Source organism: Capsicum annuum, chromosome 7, assembly GCF_002878395.1.
Source record: "Capsicum annuum cultivar UCD-10X-F1 chromosome 7, UCD10Xv1.1, whole genome shotgun sequence".
Lineage (NCBI taxonomy): Eukaryota > Viridiplantae > Streptophyta > Magnoliopsida > Solanales > Solanaceae > Capsicum > Capsicum annuum.
This window is the reverse complement of record NC_061117.1, coordinates 47633872-47652596: the sequence shown is the minus strand read 5'-3', so window position 1 is coordinate 47652596 and position 18725 is coordinate 47633872.

Sequence of the window (18725 nt, the reverse complement as noted above, 5' to 3'; positions counted from 1 at the left end):
CCCTAAAATACTGTGGTTAGGAACCATCATCAACTTTTTTTTAAATTAGAACCACGCCTCATACATTGGCTTAGAGTGTAACTACCTAAAATTATATATCTCATCCTTCAAGTGAAATATGTTGGATGGTGGAAAGAAATAATCTAGAAACTGCCACCACAACTCATTCCAAGTAGTGATTGATCCTCGAGGAAGTTCCCCAATCCACAATTTAGCTTCACCAATAAAAGTTCAAGGGAACAACTTGAGTATGAGAGCCGCCTGATCTACCCTCAGAATAGTGTATGAAGTAAAAATACCAATAAAGTTTGTGAGGTGGATGTTTGTATCATCTGTCAGTAAGCTCACAAATAAACCTTTTAGGTTTAACAACTAGATCATAGCACTGGTGGTATCAAACTGTACATTATGTGGCAATTTAGAAGGAATGATAGCTCCTGTCTGGTAGGCTCAATGTACCCCAGATCATCATACGTTTGTAAGTACTTATAGGTTAGGAGTACTTAGGCTCTACCACCTTAAGCTCTATCTCGATTTGACTGCTTCTTTATAATTGCCTTTTATCTTTGCCTAGCTAGCTCTATCTCCCAAGATAAATGCTGAACTTCTGCATACCTCTTTTGGTTAGAAGCATCTACTAATAACTGCTTTAATTGCTGATCAATAATGTCCTGAACTCCTTTACAAGGAGGGGTAGGCACAACATGAGGATCATCTCAAACCCCTTCAAGATGTCTTTCACATACTTGTTTTATCATCATATGATTCGGCTATAAGATTCTCTCTTGGTTAGTATTCATAGGTAGTAAGGGAATTCCTTGACTTTTAGTGTTAGGCATACACTGGCGTATACCCAACTAAAAATAGAAAACAAAAACTGAAAAACTTCAGCAACTTCAATCAACAATCACACTGTAATCCCTAGTAATGGAGCCAAAATTTTGATGACACCCAAATTATACCTCCAATTAAAGATAAAGCAGTCACAACAAAATATAGTGACCCAACTCAGGCTAGGATTGAACCTATAGGGACTACTTGGACTATCTCTCTAATTAACTAAAATTAATAGGTAGCACTGAAAAGTAAATAGGGGGTTTGTTGTTTTAATCGGTGAAAAGTAACATACTTTGGAATGCTTTGGTTGTAATTAATCAAAAACAAATACTAGGCTTGTGTTCCCCCTAGCTTCTAACTCCATAAGTATAGTGCCAAATCCTACTATCAAACTATTGTGCGTAGAACCTGGCAAGTTATGTATCACCAGCAACCTCTTAACACACTTTGGTTAATTTTACTCATCTTCTTTCGGTCTTAGAGTGTTTCATTACTAACCCTTAACTTGGACCCTAGTTTCACCTATCTTCTTTCGATCTCAAGTTGATTAGATAAAGAAGATAAGCTTATTTTGATAATTAATTCCAAATCCATGTTGTAATCTCCATTTCTCAATCTCTACCTCTTTCTCAAGCTCGTAGTGAATACATGTGGGATCCTAATGTTTGAAACTATTAAGAAATCAATATGTGTGAATAAGACCATAATACAAACAACAATAATAATCTAGAAGGATTGAACACTTTCCCTACTTTATGAATTAGCCAGGGTTGCCACAACCCTAGCTATGGAGATTAGTCACTCATCATCGTGAAAAAAATTAAAAAATTCATATTTTAAAGAATTTAATCAATATCACAATGATTAACAAATAAATAACAAAGTCTCAAACTGAATAATCAATCAAAATCAAGAATAAGGCAAACCCAAGATCAAAATTGAATCTCAAAATCAAATATATATTTATAAGTAATAAGAGTGCATAAAATGACTAAAAAAATGTAAAAATGGTATTTATAGAATACAAGGAAACCCTAGGAATCAAGTCCTAAATAAAAGAGGAAAATCAATGTCGGTGACCACCTACGAGGCTACCTACGGGGCGTTGGTGGCACCTACGGGGCGTAGGTGGTTCCACGTAGGTTACCAAAGCCAAAAGATTATAAAACTTCTTTGAATATTATGGTTTCTATCACTTACAGGGTGTAGGTATTATCTACAGACCTTAGGTGACAATGATTTTTCTTCAGCTTCTAAATCTCTGATCTTCAACTTTCTGGTACTTAATCTGCCACCCACTCCATATACGTAGTACCTATGGGTCATAGGTACCAATATATGTAGTCAACAATCATCAATTTTCACATCTTTTCTCCTTTTTAGCTCTAAAACGTAGTTTCTTGCAAAACATAACACAAAACCCATCATATATAACAAAAAGTCTTAATTAACTTGTATATTTTTATTGTTTTAAGCATTGGAAGTGCAATGATTGATATGAAATCATAACACATCATAGGTAAGCCAAACTGTAGCCTGGAGCAATTTGCAATGGGCTAACTTGGTAGAAAATCCCAAAAGGGGTCGAAATAAATAATACAACTCATAAATAAGTAACAAAATAGAAATAATATAAGGGAAACAATAATATTGAAAACCATCCCATGATCTGGTAGAGTTAGCACAAGAGCTACTACAAATACACCACAAGTTATATAGTAGTTGATACAATCTGTCTCTAACTGAATGAACATAGATAACTAGAAGGAAAAAGGATTACTCCGACTCCAAGAGCTCACCAAATCTACATAATAAACTTAGCATTAATAGTGTATTGATGACGATAGCTAGTACTCGGATCTGTGCCAAAAATATACAAAAGTCTATTATGAGTACCAAAATCAGGGTACTCAATAGGCATCATCAGTCAACTAAGATAAACCATGATATAGATATTATAAGATGCAAGTTAACACAACTAAGTCAAGGTAAGGGAGAAAACCTAAAATAACTCTAACATTATTATAGACAAATAAATAAATAAACAGGAACGATAACATTAAGCATAAGCAATTATTCTACAAAATTGCTCCCCATAATCCAATGTGTGGAAAATTAAATAACCCAACACAGGCCCACCATAAGCCTAGAGGGTACACTGAATATAGTATAATCCGAACCACCATCATTGACCAACTTGTAGGGTACAACTAGAATTTATCCATATCATGCCACATTATGATAATTCCCACTTTTGGACTTGAACCTGTACCCAAATATTCAATATCACACTCTATATCCAAATTTGAACCATTAATTATGTCATCATTTTCATAATCAATAGGCGGACTCAAACTGGTATAAATATCATTATTATTATAATCAATAGCTAGACTCAGACTAATATATATATCTTCTTTATCATAATCAATAGCCGGACTGAAATCGGTATATATATCTACTATATATAGTTTTGAGGATGAGAAACTAACTACAAGGGAACAGGTCCTTAGATGTTCATGGTATAGTACAACTGGCCCTGTACTATTTTTTCCTCTTTTGTAACAAACTAGTAGGTGCTGGTTGTACTGAATAGGACACCTGCTCCAATGAAATTTCAGCCATAATTATCACCCAGCTATAAAATGAAAAAAAGGCTTTTTAATCAAATGGTTTTTGGAAAATACAAAGAGTGAAGAGAGGCAGCAAGAACCCTATTTCAACACTGCTCAAGTCCTTAGTTATTTATGTGTGCTTAAATATAAATGGTTCTTGAGTGAGTTCTGATTTGTAAATAAATTACTTGTGTTATAAGAGTATTAAAATTTTCTCTTTAAGTAGAGAGTGATTAGGTAGAGTTTCCTAAGTTTGATACTGATTATAGCTAATCAGTGTTGAGGGTCTTTGGAAAGGTTGCAAAGATTAGCTTATAGTAGATTTATTACAATCAAAAGGAACCAAGTGTTAGGTTTAGTAAAGGCTGTCATCAAGAGTTTGATTATAGTGGATCATAAAAGAGAATGTGAGGGAAGGCCATGTTTTTTATGTTCCTTGATCAAGGGGGTTTGCACATTAAAATATTGTGTGTTTACTCTTCTAGCACTATCTTTTAATTCTTAGTTATTTACTATATTTTGCTTGTGATTGACTTTAAGGGACCTAGTCCCTCACTATGTGGTGCAACCCTCAGGGTTTCAACAATTGGTATCATAGCAAGGTCACTCTAAAAGGTTCACACCTAGAGTGTCTTGGATAGCATGGATGCTCCACCTAATCTAGAAGAAAGACAATCTACCGCTAGACCATAAAGATTCAATGGGCAATATTTTGGGTCATGGAGAACTAGGATGTTTGATTTCATTATGGTTGAGGATAGTGAACTTATGGATATAATTATTGATGGTCCTTATGTTCTAATTAAAGAAGTCAAAAAGGGAGAAATGAAAAGAATGGTATTAAAAATAAGAAGAGAATGTGATGATGAAAATAGAAGGAAGGCTGCAATTGATATGCAGTAAAGCAAGCTCCGGCAGCATGGGGAGATTCTTCCAGTGAATCTGATGAAGATGAGAAGTCTGGAAATGTTTCATGCTAGTAGTAGAAGATAGCCTAGTAATATATGGTTCCCTATTTACATTTATGGAAAACACAGAAGATGAGAGAAAAAGGTAACCCTTCATGATATTAAGGAGAATCTAGATAATTACTCTGCTAAAAAGATAAATAAGCTTGCTAGTGTATTTATGGACTTTGTATGTAAAATAAATATTAAGAAGAATGCATTAGAGGGAAAGTAGAGAATCAATAACATGAGTTTATAGCTTTAACTTTCTAAATCTCTAAAATTGAACAGTTGTTCACAAAGATAAAATCTAAAAATTTGAGTTTGACGAAGCAGGTAAATGAGGTAGATGGAAAAGGGAAGAAAAAATATTTTTGGCTTTAAATTGATCTTAAAGAAAGTCTGAGGGATTCTCAAAAACACCTTATGTCTGCACATCATAGAAATGAAGAGTTAGAGAGGGACCTGGTCCATTTGAAAAAAGAGTTGAACAAATCTCTTAAATAAATTATTTCTTAATAGATCCTCTCTAATATAATTAGTCAGGGTGTTAGTGATGGAAAATAACTGTGCTATCAAGGAGAATTCTAACCTGGTGGGTGTCAAGGAAAGACAGTCAATGGTTATTAAAACAAGGCTATCAATCCTATGTGTACACATTGTGAAAAGGATGGGCACTCTAAGGAAAGTTACTTAAGTTGGATAAGACCTAGAAAGAATGATTTCAAATATGATTAGCCGGAGAGTACACAACAAAGGCGGCTTAAGCATCTGAAAAAGATAAGGAAGAATAGTCTACCTCGATGGACCAAGGAAGTTTTGATCACACCTTTGTCTTTTTACTAAGAACTCAAACGCAAGAGGGTTCTTAAAATCAACAAGTGATCATGATTCCAAGTTTGAGAAAGGGGGACTGCAGTCAAGAATACTTATTAAAAGAAAGTGTTCAAAGCTTAAGTGTGAAAGATCTAAATGCATCCTATCTTTCAAGACACTTCAAGTGGAGGTGTCATACTTTGAAATAGTTGATTTTAAAGGACCTGGTCCCTAGTAGAATATGGGTGAATGTATAAAAAAGGGAATTTTGTAGAGCCTAAAGCATGAATTGATCAAGACAGCCTAACTTATCATATGAATTAGTGTCGCCTCTCAAATTTAGGTATGTCAAGGAGACAAGTATCCATGATAAAGTAGGTGCATGCTTATTCTAACTCACTATCATACCTTTGTAGGTATACATCCAAAGTGGATAGCTTTAGAGGGAAATAGTTGGAGCAAACACAAATTGAAAATTCACTTAAAAAGAGAGAGACCTGGTCCCGACTCTCAGGTGAGTAACAAAATAATGTGCCTTGAATTTATAAAAATTTAATTTTAAACAGCCACTTGCCGAATGTTATATAAACAAAAGCTATAAATTAGGTTCAAATATGAAGAGTTACAACCGTTGTCATCAAATGCACCCATTCAAAAAGGTAACTCTTAAATGTCAAACGGTCACCTTTTTAATTATAAATTCAAATCCTCTTAAGACATTCTCTTCTTAATTAACTCAGAACATTATCAAAATTGGTTCGTTTTCTTTCTTTCTGAAAACATCTAAATGTCTAAAATTCCCTTTTTTTCAAACACTATGAAAGATTTATCTTCTGATCATTCTCAAGAGCCACAAAGTATGTTACCCATTATTCCTTCCCATGAGACTCCTGAGACCTTAAGTGAAAATACTCTAGTAAAAAATCTAAGCCCCAGTGAATGTTCTATTCTAGTGGATGACCTAAACAAAGGTTTTGGCACTCCAATTGAACAAGAGATTCTTCAATCTAAAGGACCTCTTTCTAAAAAAACCCAGAGTCCTCCAATACCCTTCAAATTAGGATCCTTTTAAGGTTTTACAAGTTACTAAAATTTCAGATAATTTACAGGAACTTAGTTCTCCTACCCTTTCTAAGTCAAACTCTATATTTGCAAATCTGGTTGGCGAAGCGATTCCTGTAAAGAAGTCTGATTCGCACAACAACATAAATTATATAGCTGAGAATTTACTCTTACTTTCTCATGATCCATGCAAATTTTAGCTTGTTCAAAGGAGCAAATACCAAGAGAAAAGGATAATTTAAAAAAAGATGGGGAATTCATATTACCTCCAAGTAAGAAATATGAAAAGGATGAGGATGAAAAACTTCTGATTTAGAAATTAAAAAATTAAAGGACAGTAAAGTAAAAGAAATTGATTGACTCTGGGATATAAGTTACAAAGTCTTACTCCACTAGAGGATCTAAAATAAAATTACTAGTAGGTGCAATGAAGAAGAGTAAGTCTTCTACGGCTAAAAGAAGAAGACTCAAGAAATCCACTATAAAGGAAGAAGAAAATCTTAATGTTATAGAGGTGAGATAAGATGTGGACACTAATATTGTCATTGTATTTAAAAAGAAAAGAATAGAAGGTCATGGTAATGAAAGGACCATGTCCTTTGGTCCAAAGTCTAGCAGTCATGTTGTAAGTTGAAAGAAACATATTGTTGTAAAAAATAAAGTTTCAAGGGGACCTATTCCCAAGAAAAGAAAAACTATTATAAAAGAACTTAGCAGTGATCCAAAAAGCAGAAAGAAAGAAGAAGAAAAGAAGATTGTATCTATGGAACAAAGGAATGAGAATCTAAAAACACAGAAGGTGCTATCGGGATGAGTTTTTGATCTAAAGATATATGAGAAGCCCAAAATAGTAGAACTTGTAGAATATGTGAGGCTTCAAGATTGGTTGCATCTGTTAAAAGAACCAAATCCTACTGTCTTTGAAGGTGAAGTGAGAGAATTCTACTACTCTATGGAATTATCAGATAATGGTTTGAGTTTGACTGCACAAGCTAAGGGAAATCTTCTTAAGATGGATGAAGAAATATTTGGAAAAAATTTGGTTGTGCCTATTATTAAGGTGAAAATTATTAAGAAACAACAACCCTCAGCTGAATTCATAGCGAATGCTACCAAGGTAGGAGGGATTTCTCTAGCGAGGGTGAGAAAGAAGTGTCTCACAAGTGAGTTCTAATTAGTGTTTGATTTTATAAACAAGGTCATCTTTCCAAGGTTAGAGAAAAGAACTATAGCTTTTATAGTTGATCTATTTCTGATTGAATGTTTGAGTAAGTTCAAGCTGATAAACCTACCTGCTCTAATGATAGAGCATATACACAAAGTGACTCATGAGATAGAAGAAACATGGGATTCCTTATAGATATTTCCTGAACAAAGTATTCAATATTTTGGTGCTGTTGGGACTAGAGGTACACCCGAAATAGTCAAACAAAAGATTAGTCTAACTATATTAGTGAAAATTAGTGGATTAAAGAGAAAGTAGGACAGTATCACAAGTGTCAGAGCTGTTGGTTGCTCAAGAAAGCTTAACAAAATAAATAGAGGAGTTGAGGATTGTGCTAGCAGCAAAGGAAACCAAAATAATGCAACTAAAACTAATGAATCATAGGCTATCCTTAGTGGGATCCGGTGGCTCTAAAGAACTTGTAGTAGAAAATACCAAGCTCAAGTTTAAGGTTGTAAGACTTACTAGTGAGGTTCAAGACCTAAATGTAGAAGTAAAAAACCTTACAAAAAATTTATTGGATGCTCTTGCTGCTGAGGTTGCTAGAATTAATATGTTACTAAAAACCTTATCCCTAAAGCCCCTCTCTACCTGAGTCATATCCTCCTTGTTCAATTTTGTGTCTGTTTCCTGTTCATGAGTCCTATATGGTCTTTGCAAATAGTAGTTTTGCACTTTATTTTTGGTATATTATAAAGGTATATTTCCTAATTAATCTTGAATAAATTTTTATTTGTAGGACTTATCTATCTCCTGTATTTTAAGTTGTTCATTATGGTAGTGCTTTCCAGTGGCCATGAGTTAATTATCTTATACTTATCCTTACTCTTGGTTTATATGATGCTAAAAGGAGGAATACCAACTTCATATGTAAGGACCAGATGTGTATGTATGTATGTTCATATGGGTATGCTGATAGTGAAAAGTATGGTAAGGCATAATGATAAGGGAAAGAAAATGTGCTCTCATAGTTTTTCCTGCAAATGACAATAAAGGACCAGGTCCCTATATTTCATGATGGTGAAAGCATGATGATAGGGGGAACATTCATCTTCAGAGTGGTTATCACGTTTATTAAATGTGATGGATGTGCTGAAAGTTGTATAGTTGGTTTGTCATCATAATAAAGGGAAATATTACTATATGTGATTTTGGTGATGAGTAGCTAACTACAGGGACTAGGTCCCTTGATGGTTGTGGTACAGTACAACTAGCATGCACGTCTACATAGTTTTGTCCTCTTAGGTAACAAACATGCAGGTGCTTCTTATACTAAATAGGACACCTGGTCCAATCAGATTTAAGCCCTAATCATCACCCATCTATAAAAGGAAAAATTGTCTTTTTCATTAAATGGATTTTGGCAAATACAAAGATAAAAAGAGGCAGGAAAAAACCTATTTCAACACTGCTCAAGTTCTTATCTATTTTTGAGTGCTTAAATAGAAATTGTTCTCTAGTGAATTCTAATTTGTAAATGAATTTCTCATGTTATAAGAGTAATGAATTTTTCTCTTTGAGTAAAGAGTGCTAGGTAGAATTTATAAAGTTTGATATTGATTTGAGATAATCAATGTAGAGAGTCCTTGGCAGAGTTGTCAGGATGAGCTTATAGTAGAGTCATTACAAGCAAAAGAAACTCAGAGTTAGGTTTAGTGACAGCTGTAATCAAGAGAGTGATTATAGTGGATTTTATGAGAGCTTGTAAGGGCAAGCTATAGTTTTTCCCTTCCTTGAGCAAGGGGGTTTCCATATCAAAATCTTGTGTTTTTACTCTTCTTGCACTGTTTTTTGATTCCTAGTTACTTTACTTTATTTTTCCTATGATCTACTTTGAGGGACTTGGTCCCTCACTGTGTGGTGCAACCCTTAGGGTTTCAATAGTATCATCATTATTATAACCAATAGTTGGACTCAAATGGGTATATATATCATCATTATTAATTAATAGCTAGAGTCAAACCGGTATATATATCATTATTATCTTAATCATCTTAATCAATCGCTAGACTCGAATTGATATAGATATATATCATCATTATTATAATAATAATCAACATCATAACCACTGAGTCTTTTCATATTTAGCATTGACATCTAGTACCCAACCATCATGAACATTAAGCATCTAGTCTTATTAAGCCTCGTAATAAGCATTTTTTGATGAATAGGCCAAGAAGTACATTCCTCATGTAAGGGCCAAGAAGTACAATAAGACACATTTATTTCTTGGGTCATTTATTTTTATACCACCAGCACTTGAGCTTAGCAGGAAATCAGAAAAATAATTAGGGATGAAATTCATAGGTTCAAAGTAAAAAGAGAAAATTAGATGCCAACTCATGAGCTACCTTGACAAAGTCTGAGTATTTAAGGTACACATGGGCTTGTTGGTGAGTCTAATTAACCAACATATATATTTCACTCTACAACATTGAATCAAATAGTCTGCTTAAGAGGTAAACCAAGGTATTTTGTTGTTTGTACCTCCATTTGTATTTGTTTTATTGATGTCAGATCCATGCACTTAAGGTTCCATAGGCGTGTTCTTAACTCTTTTATTTTGTAGAGGCCTAATGCGTTGGGGACAATAAATGTCTTAAGTTGAGGGTCTATAGGGCTATTTGTGGGTCATAATGTTCTTTTGGGGTTTTTGTTGCCATGACTCTTTTCCTCGAAGTCCTGTTCCTAGTAAAGACAACATGTTTAGGTTTATTGTGTTTTGTTTTGTTATGTTCTATATTTTATGAGGAGAAAAATGAGAACTTAAAGCAGTTGATATAAAGTGTTGAAAATTGATAACCCTCAAAAATTTGTTTTTTGAACTTTGTGATGTATATATATGTAACTATTATCAATTTTCTTATGGCATTAGGATTAGGTACATAATAATCATAACTAACAATTGTATGAACCAGATAGGTAGTAGCTTATGATGTAACCCTGTGCCATGTGTGTGTGAGATACTACTTAGTTTCTTTTGTGTGTTAAATCTAGAACTTATCCGATTAGTCTTGCCTATGTTGTAGGATAGTTCGTTAGAAAATGATAATAGGCCATTTTTGAACTTAGTCCACTATTAGTCTAAATGACCTTTCAAATGTGAATTAGTGCCCCTTGATCCTGATTTTGAGCCTATATAGCCTATTTTTCTTGTTACATCTTTTACTTTTCCATTTTTGTTACAACGAAAAAGTTTTGGCCCTAGTCTTTCTTGGACATTATACACCTGAACTTAGGCAAATTGCCTAAGTTGAGAGTGGCTATATAGGGGTGCATAATTTAAAGTAAGTATGCAAATGGGTAAACTAAGATAAAAAAGTAGGCTTAGGTGTGGTAGAAAAATAAAAAGAAAATAAAATTGTGTAAAATGGAAAAGGAATTAATAAGAGAAACCACACCCAACCTGAATGTGAACTCCTAATGTAAGTGTAGTGCCAAGGAGCCTTATTCACTAAAAATGTCATTATGTATTATACCATCTCAAGCCCTATATTACAAGCCTAATAAAGACCTATAGTGATCCTAACTTGACTTTCTAAAAGCTAAGGTAAAGAAAATAAGGTCAAGCGTACGACATTTGATGCACATTGGTGGAACTTCTCTTGTGAGTTTGAGTTTGTCTTGACCGCCTCTGCATTAACATACATGATTTCATATGAGTGAGTGGGACTTCTTTGATATAAGGGAACATGGGTCGTATTGCTAGTTGCTTACTTGTTTGAATAGTGTAACTTGTACATATGCATGGTTGTTTCTTGCTATTGTAACGCCATAGCTTGATTCCTTTGTGTCATATTATTATACTTCATAGATACACACAATTGGTTCTAAAGTGTTGAACTTGGAGAGGGTAATGTATGTTGAGCTAAATTTTATAACTGACTGCCATAGGTATTGTAGGTTTCTCTTGGTTAAGCATTGTCGTATATTGCATTATGTTTTTGCTGCCTGAGGACATGCAACGTTCTAAGTTGAGGGTTTTGATTTTTCATGGTTTTATGATAGTTATGATGCTTAAACATGGAGAATATGAATGTACTTAAGGCTATTTTGTTGGATTTAATGTGTTTTTGGAGTGATTTTTCAAGAAACAAGGTGTTAGAAGATAACCGGAGGAAAATCGAATGAAAAGCTGAAAAATGGCCACTTACTTTGACACCTATGACCCTTAGGTATCACATACTGGCATAGGTGGGTGTATAAGTGTTAGAAAATAAGATCCAGAGACAAATTTTTTGAGGACCACCTACGGCCCCTCACCTAAGGGTCGTAGTTGCCACCTACGACCCATAGGTCGGTCTTTAGGTGGCTACCGATGCAATTTCCTGGAACATTTCAAAGAACTTTCTTAGGGTTTCTATGTAGCTTAAACACACTTCTATGATGACTTTAGTCATTATTATGTATGTTTAGTCAAGTTTTCCTCTTTTGTTTAGGATTTAAATTCTAGTGTTTCTTTGTATTCTATAATACCCTTTTTACGTTTATTTAGAGTATGTGAGAGGAGAGTCCATAGAAGGCCGTTTGGGGATAATTTACATCATATATACTATTTTTTGATTCCAATATTCTACTTTTTATCTTGGGATCTCATTGTTCTTGGTTTGTTATTCAATTTGAGACTTTGGGTTTTCTTCTTCTATTATTGTGAGATTTATTCTATGAGTTTGTCTATGAATTCCATGAATTGTCTTGCAACTAGGAGAGGATAATTCCCTTAGCTAGGGTTGTGGGAACCCTGGTGGATTAACGAAGTAGGGGAACTATTAAATCCTTCTAGATTATTATTTCTACATATATTTTGGTTTTATTTGCTCTTACTATCTTCTTAATGAGTGAACATATTAGGATCCCACCTTTATACACTACAAACTTAAGAGGGAGGTATAGATTGAGTAAAGGAGATCACAAGTGATTTGAGGTTAATTGCTGAAATAAACTTATCTACATTATCTACTTAAGATAGTTAACTTTCATCTAATCAACTTGAGACTGAGAGGAGATAGTTAAAATTGGGGTCCAAGTCAAGGTTTAGTTAGGCAACACTCTGAGATCGAGAAGAGATAAGAAAAATTAACCAAAGAGTGCGGAGAGCTGGTTGGTGATACATTACTTGCCAGATTCTACATGTACAACAATCTGATGTCTGGATTAAGCATGAAAGACCTTCAAAGTTAAAAGTCGGGGAAACATAAGTCTAGTGTTTGTCTTCGATTAATTACAACAAAAGGCATCCAATTCTGGTAACTTTTACCATTTTAGAGAATCCCCCCATTTACTTTCTATATTGCCTAGGGATTTCAACAATTTTAAACAATATTTCTTATGTATTCCCTTTGGAGTAGACCCCAACCTAGTTGGGTTTCTATATTTTGACACCAACTGCTTTATCCTTCTAAGTAGGTATAGTTTGAGCGTCATCACATAGCTTAATTTTTGAAGAAAAGAAAAACCTAGCCTACCTTGACGCTGAAGAATGCTTGAAGAATCTGCTAAATTACAAATTATCCCTTTTGTGAAACTTTCTCAAGATGTCATGCTATCAAAATCACAATCTACTCATCAAAACAAGAATAGTGATACCAATATTGCACCATTGTACTTCGTGTCCAAAATTACAAAAAAATCCCAAGTTGGCCTATTTATGGAAATAGTATTTTCAGAACCAACTCAATGTACCTATATGCTCAAAGAGTAATTACCATAAAAAATGGGTGATTTCTGAGCTACATTGGTGCGAAAATTAAGTCACCAAGGTTTAGGGAGTTTAGAGACGAAAAAAGGGAAATCAACCATGACAATAGAGGAATCTTACCTCAAATTTAAAGGAAAATTATCTAATAATAGTTATCTAAGCTCACAAATCGCCCACAATTGATATTCCCAAATTATCCCATTTCTTAGTGTTTAAGTGTCTCGAGAATTGATGAGAAATGGGCAAAAATGGGCTGAAAAGGGGGGCTATTTATACCCATCCTTGGCATAAGGGTATCATAATCTTTGTATCTGGACTTAAGGGCAGAAGTCGCTATATCCACATATGTGTTGCAATCATGATATATGTGCGCCTTCTAGGGGAGTCTCTGTTGCAACTTCAAATATCGATATTGCGACCTTCCTTACTCTACCAGATTGCGAACGCGATCCTAGACTCGTTAATCGCAGCTGCACCAGCACCAGTTGAGACGTGGAAATTTCCAGGTCTCTACCACCCCCTTGGGATTCATCTAGAATCTTGTATACACAAACAGACTAGGCTACCCGATCAAATTTGATGTTTTGGAATCAATGGACTAGTCCAAATTTCCATTCGAGGTCATTTCGACAAAAAGTTGGCCTTACACCCAATTTCCACTTTCTTAACTTCTGCCCAATAGCTCAAAATAAGTCCGCGTGCCTTGGGACACAAATAAAGAGTCCACCTAACCTTAAATTAACATTCCTGAGCTGTTGGAATAGTTAGAAGTTGTATACGAGTTTGTTTGATGTATGTTCTTGCACGGTAGCCAATTTGAACTAATGAACACTTCAAAATAGGGAATTGGCTCTATAAACCTAATGAACTGCCCGGTAATCAAAATTTTAGTTCCAACAAGCCATAATTGACTTGGGGAATCTTAGGAAAGTACTTATATAAAAAAACAAGTGGAAATATTGCAAATGACCTGAACGGTCATTACAAAAGAACAACGTACAACATTTCTTTAGTGCAATTTGGAAAACATTTCTCTTGGTCTTCCATTTTTTATCACTTTCCATATACAACTGAAATAGTCCAGTTGACATTTTTCTAAAATCAATTGGAAACTCCAAATAATAAAATACTCTATTTTAGATTAGATTTCTATGAAATCCCCCAAAATATTTCAAAGGAAAGGAATAGAAAAAGAGAAACAATAAAGCTTCTAGCAATAACTACAAAGAGAAAATTAAGAAGCTATGGAAAAAAGGAAGAGTATGATAGATGAATAGAGTGAGGAAGAGTCCTTATTTTATGATAAAATAAACAACTTTGAGCTTATTTCATAAATAAAATTAGCATTTAAAAGTGTTTGAATAATACTATTTAATCTCTTTCCTAGATATAAGCGAATCAGACACTTTCAGATATGCTAAGAGACTTTTTTCTAAAAGCACAAATCCACTTCTTAGGCTAAATTCTGACCCATTCAGATCCAGACCCCAATTATGTGCAAACAAATGAGGTCTTAGTTTGTTTAGGAGGTAAAACCTCCTCTTTATCAATCTATTGTATATTTAAATTTATCGATTAAGTAACAATCGTAGTTGCAATTCTTAGATTTTGCCATGTTTAACTATTTTGTCCTTCCCCATAGTTGTTATATACTATTTTTGAGTTTTGGGATTGTTTGACACAATCCCTGATGCATTTGGAGATGATTTGAATGAGTTGTAGACCCTTAGAGGCTTTTAAAGTGATTAGTTTAACTTCGGTCAATATTTTATAATTCAAGTACTGGATGATAATTTGGTCAGTTCTATAATATCTGAAATATTAATTTTGTATCAATAGTGTAATTAGGTCAAGAACCGAGCCTTTATAATACATTTCTAACCTTTAGACGTTAGCTAGTAAAATAAGCTTAAAGGGACTCTAGGGGCTAATTCATTGTAAACGATATCTATTCAAAAATCTGATGGTTTTATTGAGTCCAAAATGTCAAAATTATTCTAGTAGTATTATTACCTTATTTCTATGGGATCCCCAACGAATCTTGATGGTTAAATCGAGACTATTTTTCCAAGTCCCAACAACTAAAGTACTATTTATTTGTAGAGGTAAATCCTTATTCATATTTGTAGGACCTGTTTGCAATGACAAAGAAGGAAAATACTCTTTATCATGAATGTGATGGTAGGTGTGTGTTCGCAAAGGGTTGTCCTCTTTGTCCATCGTGTTTGAGGTTTAGAGACCGTATTCATGATTGGTTAGTTGTTCGGGACTAGGTCGGTTGCTCATGGTGATGGATCACTCGTGGTTGTGAAGATTTGGTTCTAATTAAAACATGATCAAGATGCAAGTGAATGTGACCGCGAAGAACAAATATGACCTTGGCAGAATTTAATCTTTTTTCTCGTTCAAACTCCGTTTCCACATTATTATATATTGGGATCTTGATTTGTGGGCATTTCAAAGAGTTTTTTTAAATAAATCTTGCTTGGATAATATCTAAATTTCTTCATTTCCTGTTGATTCATCTTCAAAACAACTTTTACTCTTTGATTTCAAACTAGGATTTTTGGCTTTTCCCCAATAAACTATAAAATTAGTTTTTATTCAATTTAAAGTCTGATTACAACTCTTTTCCAATTTAATTTTAAAATTTAGACTCCCCTTGATATGGGGATAATTCTTACATAAAATTCTAGATTTATCCTTTTCATTTTGAGTTAATTTTTGAACTATTTTTTAATCCGCAATAAATTTAGCCGATATGGGTGTCAAGGGACTTATTTTGATGTGTCAATTATGTTTTTAATAGATTTAGTCCATTTCAAAGCCATTCGTGAAGTGAAGGCTCCACATTAAAGGGTCTAGGCTTAGATTTTGACTCTTCGAGGTAGGTTATGGCTTAACTCTCTTCAGGTTGAGCTGGGCTAAAAAAATACTCATGTAATGTATGCTATGGGTTGGGAAATTAATCATAAAAATTGAATTTTAAGATTATTATTATTATTATTATCATATTGCCAGTGTGGGGGCATATAGGTATATTGATGCTGTCTTGAGAGATGATACTATTGTGATGCCCTAGCGGGTGCTTTATTTGATATTGTAGGCCTTATTTGTGCATTTATTATTATTATTATTATTATTATTATTATTGTGATTCCTATGTGGGATCTTAAATAGAAATTATAGGCCTTATTTGAGCATTATTTTTTGTTATCATTATAGTGATGCTTGAGAGAGGATCTTAAAATTATATTATTGATGTATACATTGATATTTATTTCACTGGTGTCATACGATGACACATATAATTTATTATTGACATATTGAGTGAATTTTGATCCCATTTATACCTATATTGAATTGATTATTATCTTCATATTGAGTGATTGTGAGCATTATATCCTCATTTCATCCATATATATTCATGAGATTGATACTACTAAGAGACACTAATTTTTGAAAGATAATTATTTAATTTCGTAAAACCCTTTACTAGCAAGGTTTATTGAAATATTTTGTAAAATAATTAGCCGAGGTCTTTGTTCAAAATATTAATTGATATATTTTGAAAATCCTTGATCGAGGTCACTTGTCGGTATGGTTGATTAAGATTGTGAAAGTATATAGGTTGAGAACCGCACATGGGTCTTGTTCTAGAAGCTTTAGCTTTGAAGGTATATACGAGAGCCATGTGATGAAGTGTATCATCATCATCCCATTGCATTACATCACTTGTAGCCTCCTTTATGTAATTGTTATCGTGCATTTGCTTTATTATATCTTTGTGTGTAATTAGTCTTATATATCTATTTTACTTGTAAAATTTGTTAGGAGATACAGTGTAAGATTTTATTTGGGAATTTTTTTTGTATGCATATGGAAGTATGCTCATAATATTTCATTACTTGTTTAGTATTCTACTTTGCTCAGTCTGCCTATGATACATATTAAATACTTGTGGACCACACTCACTTCTACTTCTGTGCTCTATTAGTGTAGATCTTAGTACTAGTGTAATCCGTGGTGGCTAATTTATGTGAAGAGAGAGATATTCGAGGATTTGGTGAACATTCCATCCGGATCTTTGTTCTAGCTTCACTTTATCTTTATGTCTTTACTTAATATTTTAGAGAAGAGTTGTATTTATTATATTTTAGTATTGTAGTAGATTTTTTTGCCTTTATTGTACTAGATTCTAGGATGGATGTATTTACTTTGATTTTTCTGTTATATGAGTATTATGGCATGAATTCATTCTAAAAGTCTCATATTTATTTCATCTCCTTCATATTTTTTATTTTTCTTTCTACTGTGAACTTTCAACTTACCTACCAAGGCAGGGTCGAGGTAGGTGCTATTATGCATCAATTATTGGGTTGTGAAAATTTTTTATCAGGGAACTAGGTTCACAAGTCACATGAGTGAAAGAGCAGGATGTCTAATAGAGTGTAGCAGATTGATATGTTGAGTTCCTTATCTTTCTTTGAGAGTGTATAGGATATCTTTATAAGAAACATCTCTAAATTGAATACTTATTGGGTGGGCTGTTCATGCCCAATATTCTAAAGTTGTATTCCATTCTTTTCGGTGCAGATGATATGAGGAATTGATCTAAAGCTGTAGAGTTAAGCCAACACTCACTGTTGGATTCCCAGTCAGGAAATAAGGCAGGGGTTGTGGATGAGCAAAGGTTAGAGGTCGGGACGATGAGCTACTCCGACTAGAGGACGAGCTATAGTGGCCTGTCTCGATTAATCATCAATTATCACTGGCCCAACAACATTCTCAACAACTACATACAAAGGTAAATCCACAGTTATTTTACCGCTCCTGGTGGTAATCGCCAAACAATGACCATTATTTTTTAGATTTTGGACAATGTTGCTTGGAAGTGTATCCTCTTAATGATGATTCACTACAGTTGAAATCTGACCAAACTACTACTCAAACTACTTGATGGTAGTAGCATGTGATTCAACTTTCTAACTTATTCCTGAAATATCGGCTCGAATATCCTTAAGGAAATCCTCCATCTTTTCTACCTCTTTTAATACATTAGCAAGCATGTCTTCCATTCTAGAATTTCTTGAATTAGCATCACGACTCCTCAGCGGAAAATAAAAACCACTTTTGTTATTTTTATAATCTTCCTTTTTCTTTTAATCACTATCTCCCCCTTTACTCCTATCTCTATACCAAAAGTAGTTGTAGTTGTAATCCTTATAATAGTCCGGACCTTGATTTTCCAGACTAGAGTGCTGGTTGTCTTAACTAGACCCTTGACCTTTGGCCTAGAAACCCAAAACTTGATTATCTAGATATTTTGAATCCTTCTATGAATTAGAGTCATCGTGCCTAGTTGCTTTACCTTGTAAACTAACATATTTACCTCCTATGACCTCACTGCTTTGAACTACTTTATGACCAAGCTAAACTCGATCCTCAACTGTGCGACCTCTTGAGCAACTGAATTATCTATTATTAATATTTCTATAGATGATCCTATCGTATAAGTGTTTGTG